At 52.8% G+C, this 15983-nt stretch overlaps 1 long non-coding RNA gene across 3 annotated transcripts; it reads right to left on the bottom strand.

The window, feature by feature from the left end:
* Positions 1-4070: 4070 nt before the first annotated feature.
* LOC120393333 lies at positions 4071-12409 on the bottom strand. 3 transcript variants are annotated; one of them, XR_005592002.1, is made up of 3 exons: positions 12347-12409; positions 5630-5811; positions 4071-4759 (listed from the first exon to the last, which is right to left on the bottom strand). It is a non-coding gene; the product is annotated as an uncharacterized LOC120393333 (long non-coding RNA). The 3 variants fall into 3 exon arrangements; XR_005592003.1 differs by lacking the exon at positions 12347-12409 and adding an exon at positions 11489-11752; XR_005592001.1 differs by lacking the exon at positions 12347-12409 and adding an exon at positions 7172-7231.
* Positions 12410-15983: the final 3574 nt, after the last annotated feature.

Below are 15983 nucleotides of genomic sequence, written 5' to 3'. Positions count from 1 at the left end.
AAACCATCACGATACCACTCCCTCTAAAGGAGATGGAGCAGTATATTGCCTTAACGCCCTCACTGCAAATGGCCCTTGGGGGCTTCGTGGGGGTGCTTCAGTACCATGGGCCCAAGGACCCCGGTTAACCGCCTCCCCTCATATTTCCCTTTCCCTTCGCCCTGTTCTGGCCTCCCAGACGGTGTTTACGGACGGTGGGACACCTATGGGGTATTGGCCTGGCAGGACATGGGACAATGGAGAACGAAATATACTTTACCCCAAGTGTCCGCGCAGCGCGCCGAAGTAGCCGCTGTGATCCTTGCGCTTCGAACCTTTCAAGATGTCCCCATTAATATTATTACGGACAGCCTTTATGTGCATGACCTTGTGCGACACCTGCCTGGGCCTATGTCACTCCCGCTATTGATAGCGACCTCATGGCCTTATTTATAACCCTGCAATTGGCTCTTTGTAGTCGTTGTCAGTTGTTGTATATTGCCCATATACGCAGTCACCAGCCACTTCCTGGATTTTTAGTGGTGGGTAACCGGGTCGCCGACTTAGCGGCGAAACTCAGTCCCTCCCCTCTCCACTTAACTCCCGTCTTTTCGGATCCCATTGATAGTCATGCATTTTTTCATCAAAATGCTAAATCCTTGGCGAAGCATTTTATGATCCCCCTAATTCAGGCCCAACGTATTGTTCAAACCTGTAATCATTGTGCAAGTCTTCATCATTATCCCGAACTGGGTGTTAATCCCCGTGGCCTTCAATCCTACCAAATTTGGCAAATGGATGTCACGCTTTATCCCCCTTTTTCTCCTTGGAAATATTTACATGTTACCATTGATACCTACTCTCATTATATTTGGGCCACCCCCACAACGGGGCGAATAAGCCAAACATGTGACTAATCACGTTCTTGCTGCGGCGGCCGTTATGGGCCGCCCCCGACAGATAAGAACCGATAACGGCCCCGCCTACATTTCTCACAGGTTTGCGGATTTTTGCACGCAGTGGCAAATTGACCACGTTTTTGGTATTCCGTATAACTCCACAGGTCAAGCCATTGTGGAACGAGCCAATCGTATACTTAAAGAGTACCTAAAAAAGCAAAACAAAAAAGTGGGGGATGATGGGCCATCCCTGGGCGCCAAGCAAAATCAATTAGCAATAGTATTGTTTACCCTAAATACTTTAAATATTTTTCAAAATTTTACAGCCACTGAACAACATTTTAAGATGGAAACCCCGCTCCCACACCCATCTGTTAAATATAGGCAGAGCCCGGACCCTACTTGGTATGGCCCCGTTCCATTGATAACCTGGCAACGGGGGCATGCCACTGTGCTTACTCCCACAGGTCCGTTGTGGGTCCCTGCCAAAAACGTGCGACCGTGGCACAAAGACGGCACCAAAGGTTACCTGGGGGCAGGTGAAGCGGCTGGCTCAGCAGGCTCAGCAAACGTTGGAGAATAACAAGGCCGAGCCTACCCCCGAAAATTTTACTGCTGCTATTTTTGCCTGTTTGACCGCTAATTCTTTTACTATATTGTTGTGTTGTTTTTGTGTGTTACCGTTTGGGGCCGAACCCGAATTGCATAACCGCATACGTTATAATATATGGATTCGACTTGCGGTCCTTGCCAATCAATCTTCCTTTTGTTTACAGCAGGCCCCTGAGATGCATGGCCTGTTGGGCAGCTGCCTGGTCCCAGTATGTAAGGCCCCGGGCAGTGCTGCAAATGCAACGGGGATGTCTAAATTTATAAATGCCACCGAGATTCAGTATTCTTCTATGAGCCTATGGGGCCAGGCCACTTATGCGAAACCCACAAGTGCCTTGTCCCTCTTCACCCCACGGGTAGCCAATCACGCCAATTTGACCTGTGTACGGATGGTTAATTGCACACATCACAAGCCCCCAAAAGGCTGTTTGCGGGTGGGTACCCCAAAATGGAACTGTACGCGCTTTCAAAATGTGTCCAGCAATTACGGGCACATTTTGTTACCAGAGGGTTGTTTTTTTACGTGTGGTCAGAGGACCTTTAATTATATTCTGGCCAACATTTCAGAAGCTCAATGTTGCCTAAGCAGGCTTACATTGATACTCCCCACAAGGTCAATGTTGAATGGCTCCCAAACTAATGAGACCCGTACCCGACGCCGGCGAAGCTCAATTCCCATGAGGTCAGAGTGTAATGCTAATGTCAGCCTTTTCAGTCGGGCTGAGTACATTTCTCTGGCTGTCTCCTTGGTGGGTCTCCCAGCTTTGGGAGTAGCCAATCACCAACAGCTTAGTCGATTGGCATGTGCCTTAGCGAAAAATATTAATTATACGTCTGCCGCCTTGGCCTTGCTGAATCAAGAACAGGAGGAGCTTCGCAATGCCATATTAGATAATCGAGCGGCAATTGATTACCTGCTATTGCTCAGCCATGTGGGTTGTGAAGAGGTATATGGCATGTGTTGTTTTAATCTGACAGACAATTCTAAACGGATTCAAGCACACATAGATAACCTCCAAGAATTGGCACAACACATCCAGCAGGACAGGAACCCATCATGGTGGGATGACCTTTGGGCGTGGCTGCCATCCATGGGATGGGTCCGAACTGTTCTGCAATATGCTTTGATTGTTATCGCCTGCTTGATTGGTTTTTGTTGCTTTGCTCAGTGTGTTCCTAATATAATTAGAATGTGTTTTACACCCTGTCGACGCAAACCCCTGCCTACACCCCAAGCCATCATGTATGCATATAAAATCATGAAACATGCGGACCAGGCACGGGTCGAACAAACAGAAAAGGAGGGGATGTAGGAATTTTACGCTTCCTAAGCACTATGGGGGTAGGAAAACAGCCCCCTATCATAAAGCGGCTGAAGTGGTTCCCCCCCCGCCCCACATCCGGTCAGGAGACACACTGATTAAGCGCCGACCAGGTGTTTACCACTGGAACACGCTGTGCATAAAGCACCAATCAGGAGAAGGGGCGAGAAGTTGGACTGAATTAGTACATGCGCATGATAGGATGATTTATGTAACCAATTATAATAAAAGGACGTGGAAAACCCCCGTGCGGGCGCTCCACTGGAACAGATTGACTGACTTGGCTTCGTTATTTGCAACACAGAGCGAGCTTTCCATACTGGAATTCAGTGCCAAAGGGTTTATACCAGTCCCTCGCTGGCCACAGCGCCAGAACCAGGACAAGCAAGGCCATATTGGTGTGTGTGTGGGGGGGGGGTGTTACAGGTGCTGCAGGCGAACCTTTACAGTAACTCCTCACTTAACGATGTAGCTCTGTTCCTGAAACATGCAACTTTAAGCAAAATGATGTTAAGCGAATCTGATTTCCCCATCAGAATTAATGTAAATGAACTGGTTAGGTTCCAGGGAAATTTCTTCCACCAGACAAAAGACTGTATTATCTATTTTTATATATATATATAGTATAAGATTTATACAAACAGTTCAATATTGGTACACAGTGATGATGACTGTGAAGCTTGGTTGAGGTGGAGGAGTCAGAGGGTGGGATATTTCCCTTACTGCTAAATGATGAACTAGCAATTGGCTGAGCCCTCAAGGGTTAACTCTCTATACAAGGCAGCAGGCATGGAGGGAGATATGCACATTTCCCATAAGCATTTCCCTTGTTAATTAGATGAGCTTGCTGAGAAGGCAGCTGCTGCAAGCTCCCTCCATCTTGAGCCCTGGTGTGTTCCCGCTGCTCTAGAGAAGATGGGGTAAGCAAGGTGCAGGAATAAGAGGGAGGGGGGCACCCTGACATTAGCCCCCTTCTTCCCTCCCTCCCCCCATGCACAACCAGCAGGAGTTTCAGCTCCAAGGCAGAGGGCAGGAGCAGCCCATTGCAGTGGAGGGAGGGACACAGCTGAACTGCAGGCAGCTGCTGCACAAGGAACTTAGGGGAGCGGGGAACTGATAGGGGGCTGCCGGTCCACTCTGGTTCCCAGCCCCCACCAGCTAGCTGCAAGGGGCAGCTCTTCCTGCAAGCAGTGGACAAAGCAGGTGGCTACCAAACAACGTTAGAAGGGAGCATTACACAACTTTAAATAAGCATGTTCCCTAATTGATCAGCAGCGTAACAATGTTAACCGGGACGACTTTAAGTGAGGAGTTACTGAACATCCAAAGTAATGTGTCTTCATTGGACTGGCCTCTCCTTGCACCCCAGACAATGCTCATGAAACCAGATTAGGGTGAGTAAATGGAACAAATTTCCATTCATACAAAACCAAGGGTTTAGACCTCAACTGCCTTCAGTGAAGATAACTCTTAATTGGTCATCTCAGGGTGGACTGATTTAAATTAAAGCCTTTATAATTACCATGCAGAAAAGCTTGCTTTGAATCCTCTATTGGAATTGTGTTTGGCATTCGTACTTCGTCATTTTCCTAAAGAAAGGGTAACTTTCCTGTGTGTGGGGGTGGGGGGAGGACCATCACAATGTCGATTAATGACTAAATATAATCTGGACACGGAATATGCTGCTTTGTTTGTTTGCTAACCAGGAGGATGCTTCCTTCCTTGGATACTAAATCCTTTCAGCCATCACCAGCCAGAAAACAAGTAGGCAAACATTTGAGAGAACAGACAGAGAAACCTCACTGACAGACACCAGCATGGATGCTGTCTACATGCATGTGTGAACCAGCAGCGAGCTCTTACTGAAAATTTCCTCTTTAGCTGGGCATCTCTGGGAATGGTGACTATTTTCTGCTTCCGGTCCGCGATTAGATTCAAAATGGATGCCTAGGTTACAAAGAAGAGAAGAGCATTTCAGTCATTAAAAACAGTGAACAGAAAACCTGACCCTGCCGGGGAGAGTAACCCACACTTTCAACTGGGATCTTGCTGTCAGGGCACTGCAGAATGGAATTGCCGAGGAGAATAATGCAGTCCCCAGAGTCTGTCCTTGTCCAACCGTGAAAATACCTTTTAGTCTTACCTCATCAGAGCCAGACCACAGGAAAGGACCAGTTCATGTGGTCTCATGATGTCAGAGGTATCCAGGATTTTCAGCCAATCGGATCTGCAGTGCAATCCACAGCTAAAGACATTTTGTGTCCAGGCCTATGTAAGCAGGGGAATGGTCCCGCTATTGTGGGGAACTTTCCTGGCTCGTACACTACCCCTGTGGAATTGGCTAGCGATAGGATCTGAGTCCTCGCTCCCATTCCCTTCACCCAGAGGCCCGCCTGACTCAGGACACCGTTCTACTCTCGTGCGTCAGAGTTCTCATAACCCTGACAAGCCTGGGCCCAGGATTCCTGGGGCTCGACCCCTAGTCTGTTTCTTGTACTTAGGACAGGGCTCAGGTGTCCCCACTCTAGGGTACAATTTCTGTTCCTGACGCTTCCCTGACCCACTGATCATTGCATATAGTTCAAAGCAAACACAGTTTATGAAATAGCAACTCATGAAACACAAGGAGAAACTGGGAAAGGTGAAGGGAAAAGCCGTCACCCCGCTCTGTGGCCCGGGGGGACCCGAAACAGCTGTGGCTGGAAAGTCAAGGCAGTTCACAGTCTGTTCCACACACGTCCCAGGCCCCTGCCCAGGCCCTGGCTGTGCTGCAGGGATGCCGCGGGTCGGACACTCACTCTGGCGATGGCCACTCACCCTCAGGCTCCAGTTGAAGGGCCCTTCCCCTCAGCGTAGCCCTCCCATGGTGGTTACGATTCCCTTCCCAATGCGGCCTGCAAAGCCTCTTGACTGTCGTACTCGCCCCAAGCCAGGGTGACAAGTTTAAGTCATCTCCATTAGTGTACAGAATGAAGAACAGAGAACTCCCCTGGCCTCATCTGCATGAAAGATGGGACAGGAAGACATCTCAATTTACATAGAGAAACCAAACCAAACCAAAAGCATCTCTCGTTTGTGGCATCCTGTTAAACTGTCTCTTCGCACACAAGGAGGAGACACTTTGATTTAGAAACGAGATAAGAGGCGTCACTCCTTAATGATTTAAAGTTGCTCTCCTTAATGATTTAAAGATAATAAAATACCAGTAAAATTGACTCTTTCAGGCATTTCACAGCAGACCCCACTGATGGCATCTAACTGGCGCGGGGTGGGGCCAGGTCACCTAATCAAACATTCGGGATCCAGGGGAACGGGACAGTGCGAGGCTGCAGCGCCATCTAGCAGCCACAGGAGAAATCGCCGGCTGCTGCACCTGTGTGCACTGGTGGTTCAGTTAACATGGAAAGCTGCATACTGCAAGGTTGGGAAAATGGGGGTCTGCTGCGCTACATCATAATCTGCAATGACTCAACCTGATAGGACACCTCTTGTGCTACACGGCTACTAGTGTCCCTCTCAGACAGGTTCCCACAGCTCCCCAGCCTCGCCCCACCAGGAGGCAGGCGTGAGAGGCTTGATATCCTTAACCGACAGAGGGAGAAACGAAGGCTGAGAAGGCGAAGGCCTTGTCTTACATCTCAGAATCTGTTGGCACAGAGTTGGGAACAGGACCTGGGTGTCCTGACTTTCAGACTAACCATCTGTGACAAACTGGGACTGTTCTTACTGTGGTCTGTGAATGCTGAGTGGGGGGTGTTGGCCTGGGAGGACAATCTGCACTGGGGGATGGGAGACTGACTGGAGAGAAAATACCTAAGCATGTAATGTGAGAACCCAGGAAGGGGTTAGAGGCCAGGTGACACCTCTGGCCCGGAAGCTGAACAAAGGCTGGAGAGTGAGAGTGGTTTTTTTCAGGAGCTGATTGGGGAAGGGAGGGAAGCACAGACAGGGCTCTGACCCCACAAGGGGGCTGTGATGATCTTGGGACCCCAAGATGGACCTAATTGGGGAGGATCCTGTTGTCTGTGCCTGCAAAACCTGTTTTGGACTGTGTTCCGGTCGTCTAAATAAACCTTCTGCTTTACTGGCTGGCTAAGAGTCATGGTGAATCACAGGAAGCCGGGGGTTACAGGGCCCTGATTCCTCCGCACTCCGTGACACCATCAGTCTGGAGTTTCACACACTGAATAATCAGAACAAAGTGACCTCGAATGAGCTACAGACCAACCACCATTCACACTGATTATTCAGCAAGTGTTGTAGAAGCACCAGAACATCCGAGAGAACCAGTGTTTTCCATGCCTTGAATTTGGCCAGCACCAGGTGGGTCAGGCTGCCAAACCTCTCTGGGGCTCTTACCTTCTCCACAGGGACGTCTGTCTTCTCACTAAATTAGCAGTGGGAAAGGGGAAAACTCCAATGAGGCTCCTCCTCGCGCTCACAGACATGACCCAGAATTCTCTCTCAGTCCTCAGGGAGAGACCTAAAGGAGACTCTCTGCAGCAAAGCCACAGGGGTCTCTGAGATCGCCCCAGCCCTGCAGCCTGTCCTACCTGGCCGTTGTCATGGACTCTCTGTGAGATCACCACCTCCCAACCTCCTTTAACCAATCAACTGAGGTGCTGCAAAAGGCCCTTGTGATGTCACTGCCAGACCCACCCCTGACCTGCAGGGCTAATGTCCTGCCCCTAGCCAGCCCCTTTGCATGTTTGAGCTGCTCCCCTGTGTCACCCCCATGCACTCAGGGTCAGTGCTGGGGATCAAGCAGGCAACACATGAAAACCTCAGAGGCTCTCAAAGTGCCACACTCAGTTTTGCAGAGATTTGGAGACTTTAAGGCCAGAAGAGACGGTTAGATCATCTCATCTGACCCCTCTGCACGTCACAGGCCTCCTATATCGTGCAGTAGCAAGTTTTGGACCAAAAAAGAAGACTCCAGAAAGGCACCTCATGAAGGGATGGAGAAAGCACCACTTCCCTTGGTAGTCTGGAGGAAATTGATGCTGTGGGGGACAGGGAATTGACCCCAAGGCCACACTTCTGAGTCTGTATCATAACACACATGCACAGCAGCACTGCACAAAGTTTGTACACGTCACCTTAACTCTGATGGTTCCTAACGTTTAAAGGCCTGGTCTCCATGGTGTTCTTTGTGCTTCTAGAACTAGTTTGGGGAGAGATGCACTAATTTATTTGTTATAGTGAGGGGGTCCCCGGGGTGCAACCTGGAGCTGGGGTACCGCTGATCCCTCTCTCTCCCCAGCCTGGGCTCCCTCTCACACTGCTGCTGGGAGAAGATGCAGATCGCTCCCGGCCCTGCACTCACACAAACCTTTGCACAGGCAGGGACACACAAGGCTGCAGGTACTATGAAGCTTCTCCCCAGCTCCCCAGCCTAGGTCCCTGGTGCTGCAGCATCTTGCCCTGGCCAAAAGCCTGACGGTATCAGTTTATTACCCAGCCTGCCCCTCCCTCCAAGCGGAGAGGACCATGCACCGAACTTTTTTTCAGATGGGACTTGTTGTAAAGCACCACTCATCTCTGAACCCAGCGTTTTTGTTGGTGATGTAGAAACTGGAAGGCCTGAGGAAACTGCTTCACCACGAAAGGCTCCACTCCACCAGCCGCTCTGCTTCTCCAGCCAACCCATGAGCCCCGCCAGCCGTCCCTGCAAACTGCTCCACTCGCTCGCTGTTCCATGGGCTGCTCCAACCATTCTGCAAACTGCTCTGCTCTGCCAGCGATATGTCTGCAGGCTCCTCCACTAGTTAACACAGCACTCAGGGAGCTCAGCTCAAAAAGTTTTGCTCTTTTAGTGATTTCAGCTTGTAGTAGAGGAGCCCCAGTGCTGGTGCACCATTAGCTCAAAGTGACTTCAGCTCAGCACCCTCTAGCTAAATTCTTAAGGGACCCAAAACTAGCTCTGCTATTCAACAGCAGAGAAAGAAGAAGGTGCAATTAGTGATCTAGACTCTCAAAGAGGCCACACACCATCAGACACACATACACACACCTGTCCCCAGCTTCTATCAATTCCCTGGGTTTTGGAACCCATGTCTCTTGTCTAGTGAGTGCTACTTAGGTGATGGTGAGACCATCTGTCATAAAACAGTTTCATAGTCCCTTATTCACATACTCAGGGTAACAACATTTTATTCCTCCTTCCCCAATAACAGAAAAATTGGGGATCCCACAGCTGTCAAACTGACTCATGCTAGGTAGGGTGGGTGTGCCTATGCAAAGAAGATCAGCCCCTGAAATTCTTTTCCATACTCGCCATAATTCACCACCAGATGTCAGGGTAGAGCTCATCCTGACTCTGCTTACACAAGCCTTTATGGGGTTTCTTGGTGTGGAGTCTCTCATGCTTAATGAGGCTTGAGCGCTGACTGAAACTGTTCCCACCATCCACGTATTTATACGGTTTCTTTCCCACGTGGATTCTCCTGTGGCAAATAAGGCCTGAGTGTTACTGAAGCTTTTCCCACACTCAAGGCATTGATAGGGTCACTCTCCTGTGTGGATTCCTCCATGCTTAATAAGGCTTGCTTTCACTGAAACTTTTCCCACAGTCTAAACATTTCAAGAGTTTCTCTCCCGTGTGGATTCTCTTATGCTTAATAAGGCTTGAGCTCTGACTGAAACTTTTCCTACAGTCCAAGCATTTATATGGTCACTCTCCAGTGTGGATTTTCCCATGGCTAAGAAGGCCAGAGCTCTTACTAAAACTTTTCCCACAGTCCGAGCATGTATAGGGTTTCTCTCCTGGGTGGATTCTCTGATGTACAATAAGGGCTGATGGTGCACTGAAACTTTTCCCCACAATAAAAGCACTTATATGGCCTCTCTCCTGTGTGGATTCCCCTGTGGCAAATAAGGCCTGAATGCTGACTTAGAAACCTCGGAAACCTCCCCTGCAGTTCCACTTCCTCAGGACCTTCCTGCTGTGGATTCCCCTCCTCGTTTGCACTCATTGTCTCGTCACCTGCTGGAGAGAGAGGGAATCCAGGCAGGAGTCAGTGCCTGGGCTGGCAGAAAGGACACAAAGGGGAGTAGCAAAGAGGGAAACCACAACGCACTAACTGAAGGGGGCTTATAGCACATCTTGGGGATTTTCAGATTTTTCCTTCATTTGCCAGATCGTTTCTGTGTCAGTGTCACTGACTCCTCACATGTGCAGGTGCCTCTTTGGGATGTTGCTTTCCTCGGAGGTCTGGAGATCCAGGACCCAGGGCCGGCTCCAGGCACCAGCACAGCAAGCAGGTGCTTGGGGCAGCCAACGGAAAGGGGTGGCAAGTCTAGGGCTTTGGCGGCAATTCAGCAGCGGGTCCCTCAGTCCCTCTCAGAAGGAAGGACGTCACCCAATTGCTGCCGAAGAATGAAGCGGTGGTGGTAGAGCTGTCACTGAAGTGCCGCTGATCGCAGCTTATTTTTTTCCCCACCGTTTGGGGCGGCAAAAACGCTGGAGCCAGGACCCACGGCTCTTCCCCTGCTTCCAGCTGGGCGATCAGAGCAGGTTTGGGAATGGGGAGTCCTGCTCGGGGGGTGAAATCAGCTATGAGCACAGTGCACTGAGGACTGGGGCAGTATTTGTCACAAGGGCGCATCTTGAGTTTAACCTGAGCCCATGGTTGCTGGGGAGTTGTGGGATGTGAACAGATGGGAACGTGGTCACTGAGCCCCCATGGGAGAGGTTCTGGAGGGAACGGGAAGTTCTCACAGCATTACTGGGAGCGTCCAGGGTCTGTGGCTCTGGAGGACTTGCTGAGGTACACACAGCTCTGGGGTTAAAACCCTGCCTGTGTCTGAAGCCCCAGAGCCCTCCCCACACCTGGAGCCAGTCCCAGAAAGGGAGGTGCACAGATGCTGCGTGTGAGTGAGAATTAATGCAGAGAGGATAAGACACTGTTCCTGTCCCTGTGACAGCTGGAGGGATGGGGATGAATTAGCATGTCCATTAGGTCCATGACTCCCCTATCCCATTGGAGGGGGTTGGACATGAACGCGTCTTTCACACTGGCGCTGCAGACTATGCGACCCATTCCCCTCTAATGTAACTGACCAGCTGCAGAAATGCAGACCCTGTGGCTTCACATAGCTGAGGGGACAGGAACCCTTACCCAGCGAGGTCACAGTCCCATAGTTCTCCTGCAGGACGTCCCTGTAGAGGGCTCTGTGAGCGGGGTCCAGCGGAGCCCCCTGCCGCATGGGGATATACGGCTGATACGGGCAGGTGGAAGGGCAGCGGTGTCAGCAGCTATTACTGAGCATGCGCAGCGCCCGGGAGCAGCACATTGCTACGGGGAGCGATTTAATACATCGCCCCCCCCCCGCCGGGCCCCAGGCTCCGCCCCTCCCACCCCAGCTCCGAGGCTTCTCCCAGGTCCCCGGGGCAAAGAGTCACTTTCCCGCCCGGCCCCCCGGGTCTCTCACTCACTGGGGGCTCCGGGCCGGGGCTGGGGCGGGCAGAGCCCGGGGCTGCCCAGGGGGCGGGGCCCAGCTGGAGAAAGCCCCCCCCCGGCCGGGCACGGAGGGGTTAATGCTCCGCGCCCCCCCGCGCACAGACCCGGGAGCAGCAGCGGCTCGGCCCGGGCTCACACGGAGGCGGCAGCTGCAGCTTCAGTCTCCTGCTCGCACGGGGCATGCGCAGTTTCCCCTGCTGAACCCCTCCCTTACCTGAGCTGGAGAGGGCGGAAGCGCCCCGGGGCAGGCTGGGAGATGTAGTTCCGGTTGCGTTTCCCGGCTCTGGGCATGCACAGATGGGGGCGGGGCTGAGTGTGATCAGCTGCTGGGTGAGCGCCGCGCGGCTGCTGCTCCATTGTGACCGGGGAGCCCGGGCGGAGCAGGAGGGTCTGTGCCGGGGAGACCCATTAACCCCCCGTGCCCGGGCCGGGCCCTGCTCCCGCTGCGGAGCTGCAGCCTCCAGGTACCGGAGCGAGCCCCGGGGGCGGGCGGTGACTCTGCCCCAGTGTCTGTGGGGGGGACCCGGCATCTCGCAACGCCGGGATCTGCTCCCTGGGGGGTTCGGAGCTGCTGCCCCCGCCGGAGCCCAACGCCCCCGGGCCCGGCCAGGCTCTACCTTGGGGCCCCACGAGGGGTCCCTGTGTGAGGCCGGGCGGCGGCTGCCGGGGGGGTGGGGGTGGGGTGAGACCTGGGAAAGGGGCGGGTGGAAAATGTCTGTGCAGCCCGGACATGGCTGGGGGGGAGGAGAAGAGCCGGTGACCCCCGAGGAGCGGGGAGAGAAATGGGGGGGCTGAGATCCCCTCGGATTTACCGGTGCCCCCTCCCGTGGGGACCCCCCATCCTCTCCCGTCCTGCCCCCTTTCTCTCTAGAGAGCAACGAGTGGGGCCCAGCTGGAAAAAGCCGCCCCCCCCCCTCCGGGCACGGAGGGATTAATGCCCCGCGCCCCCGCACGGACCCGGGAGCAGCAGCGGCTCGGCCCGGGCCCGGCTCAGAGGGAGGCGGCAGCAGCAGCTTCATTCTCCTGCTCGCACGGGGCATGCGCAGTTTCCCCTGCTGAACCCCTCCCTTACCTGAGCTGGAGAGGGCGGAAGCGGCCCCGGGGCAGGCTGGGAGATGTAGTTCCGGTTGCGTTTCCTGGCTCTGGGCATGCGCAGATCGGGGGATGGGGCGGAGTGTGATCAGCTGCTGGGTGAGCGCCGCGCGGCTGCTGCTCCATTGTGACGGGGGAGCCCGGGCGGAGCAGGAGGGTCTGTGCCGGGGAGACCCATTAACCCCCCGTGCCCGGCCCGGGCCCTGCTCCCGCTGCGGAGCTGCAGCCTCCAGGTACCGGAGCGAGCCCCGGGGGCGGGGCCGGGCGGTGACTCTGCCCCAGTGTCTGTGTGGGGGGGGGGGGATCCGGGATCTCGTAGCTTGAGGGAGCCCAGCGCATGGGGGGGGGGGGGAATGTCTGTGCAGCCCGGACCGGGGGAGGAGACGAGCTGGTTGACCCCCGAGGAGCGTGGAGAGAAGGGGAGGGGGCTGAGATCCGCTTGGATTTACCGCTGTCCCCTCCCGTGGGGACCCCCCCATCCTCTCCCGTCCTGCCCCCTTTCTCTCTAGAGAGTAACGAGCAAGAGCCAGGGTGACCAAACCCCCCCCCCCCGCTACCCTCAAATCCCTGCGAAGTTCCCTGTTCTCCTCCCCTGATTGTGCCCCATTTTCTCTCCAATTCGCCAATGTCCAGTTCAAATCTCAGGTTTGGGGTGTTTCCCCCCATTTTTACCTCCAGTGATTTATCCTTGTTTAGGTGTGAAATCGTTCCCCTGAGTGATTTCTGAACTGGGCAGAGGGTTAATGGGTAGAGGCTGGGGGAGCCCTGAGACAGGGATACGCCTGGGGCGGGGTGGGAGGGTCACTCTCTGCGGCAACAGGGCATGGAAAGGCCCGGGAAGGGAATGGAGGAGCAAGTGTCCCCCATGGAGAGGGCCCAGCCCCAGGTTTCCTTTCCCAGCTACGTCCCGTCCCCGACCCTGACTAACCCAGAGGCCCCCCGCCCTCCCAAACTGCTAGTCACATTCCCAGACCTTACAGCCAGCCCCTCCCCACAGCCGGTGTCCTTCTGACTCAAGCCCCACTCTTTTCCCACTCCCTGCCAGTCATGTGAATGTGAGGTAAGAAAAATCCATCCCATTCTGATGTTGATTCAATATCACTGTATAAGCCCCTCAAATTTTCCCTCTTTTCTCTTGAGTGGTTGAATGGTGACATAAAATCTCCCCACATGTTGATACTTATCCCTTATATTGGCAAATATTTAGTTTGTGCCCCATTTTCTCCTCAGTTCTGAAATACTGATATCAAATTCTTGAAAATCTTCCCACTTTTTTCTCCAGGTGTCTGACTGAGATCAGGGCTCTTATGGTACTGAACGTGGCCCTGTTCTGCCAGGTGCTGCAGAGACCCCAGGTGAGATCAGACCCCACTGTTGTGCCAGGTAAAACTGAGACCTGGACAGAGATCACAGCCACTCTTGTGCCAGGCAGCGCACGACTGCGACCCAAAGTGCTGTGTCCATTGTGCTGGGCACTTCAGAGACCTTGACTGAGATCTGTGTCCCCGTTGGGTCTGGCATTGCGATGACCCCGACCCAGATCACGCCCCACCACTGTACTGGGCACTGCGCAGAACCTGACAGAAATCCTGCCTCCACATTTTGCCAGATGCTGCAGGGGCCCTAAACAAAATCAGGGATCCTGTAATGCCGGGAGTTGCAGAGACCCCCAACTGAGCTCAGGCCCCCTGTTGGTCAGGGCTCTGTACGGACACTGACCAAGATCAGGGTCCCCATTGTGACAAGTGTTGAACAGACACCAGGGGTATCTCTACTCTGTCATTAAAACCCTCCAGCTGGCCCATGCCAGCTGACTCAGGCTCACAGGGCTCAGGCGAAGGGGCTGTTTAATTGCAGTGTAGGTGTCTGGGCTTGGGCTGCAGCCCCAGTGGGAACATGGACACTACAATTAACCCTGCAGCCTGAGCCGTGTGAGCCCAAGTCAGTGGGCACAGGCCAGCTGCCGGTGTCTGACTGCAGTGTAGACATGCCCACAGTGACAGAGAGGCCTTGCCACAAAAAGCTCAAAGGCTAAATAGGCAAATGGTGAGAGGCGACTCTCCATTTTACAGATGGGGAAACTGAAGGCTCAGGGAGCTGAAGTAATTTGCTCAAGTTTGCATGGAGAATTTGGGGCAAAACTGGGAACTGAATCCAGATTGTTTGAATTCTTGCCTCCCCTTAACCCCAAGCCCAGCGTGTGTGTGTACAGTGTTGTTTTGGTCTGTGTTTGTCTTGCATTGGCTTCTGAGGGAGGCTGTGGAATTTCCTTCATTGGAGGTTTTTAAGGCCAGGTTAGAGAGACACCAGTCTGGGAATGTCTGGGGATACTTGATTCTGCCTCAGCACAGGAGGCTGGAGTAGACGACCTCTCAAGATCCCTTCCAGGCCTACATTGAAATAATTCTCTTTTGTGCTGTGTCGTGTTCTATGCTGAGCTGTTTTACATGGTGCCATTTGGAACTCTGATTGCACCATGTTGTGTTGCATAGTTTTATGGTGCATTGTTTTGCTTCAGTGTGTTTGGTGCCAGTGTTGTGTTGGTTTGAGTTGAGCTCTTTTTCATTGTGTAATTTTGGCCTAGGGTGTATTACTTAACATTATGTTGTTTTTTTTCCCTTTGTATTGTCATTTTATGCTGTGGTTTTTGTTTTTTGTTTTTTTCTGAATTGCCTGACATTATGTTGTGGTGGGTTGTATTCTGTATGTTGTGTTTTATGCTATGTATATATTTCATAGCATCATAGAAATGTAGTGCTGGACAGGACCTCAAGCTGTCATCAAGTCCAGCTCTCTGCCAAGGCAGGACCAAGTCTATGGGTATGGCTACACTTGAGAGTTGCAGCGCTGGTGGAGGCTTTCCAGTGCTGCAATTAGTAACTGTCCACACCTGCAGGGCACATCCAGCGCTGCAACTCCTTGGCTGCAGCGCTGGCTGTACACCTGGGTCTGCTTGGGGTATAACAATTGCAGCGCTGGTGCTACAGTGCCGATCGTAAAGTGTGGCCACACACCAGTGCTGTTATTGGCCTCCAGGGTATTAGGAGATATCCCAGAATGCTTTTAACTAAATTGCTCTCTTTGTTTTGTTATGATGCCTCTCTTTGTTAAAAAAACAAACACAGCTCCTGTTTGCTGTGATCAATCTGTAACTGACTGTGAACAATCAATTGAGATAACCCACTACCTTGCTGTGAATGAGGCAGGCAGGGGGATAAGTGTTTGCTTGAGGAGAGAAACAGCGGGGGCAGGGGAGAGAGAGGGAGTCCGTTGGAGCAGCTGCTTATCTGGTCTGCAGGCTGTTCGCAGTTAAGAGTAAATGAGGGGTCGGGGAAATTTTCAGATTTTGCAAGGCAGGGAACTGATACACAGTGTCGGGTCCAAAAAGCCACTCTCTCTCTCTCCCCCGTTCCCTGTCACACTCCACCCCACCCCCCTCTTTTGAAAAGCATGTTGCTGCCACTTGAATGCTGGGATAGCTGCCCATAATGCATCACTCCCAACAGCACTGCAAATGTGGCCACACTGCAGCACTGGTAGCTGTGAGTGTGGCCACACACTAGCGCTTTCCCTACACAGCTGTACGAAGATAGCTGTAACTCCCAGTGCTGCACACC

This window comes from Mauremys reevesii, linkage group 1, assembly GCF_016161935.1.
Source record: "Mauremys reevesii isolate NIE-2019 linkage group 1, ASM1616193v1, whole genome shotgun sequence".
NCBI lineage: Eukaryota > Metazoa > Chordata > Testudines > Geoemydidae > Mauremys > Mauremys reevesii.
Note: the sequence above shows the minus strand (reverse complement) of the source record. Positions and strands in the feature narration are given on the sequence as shown.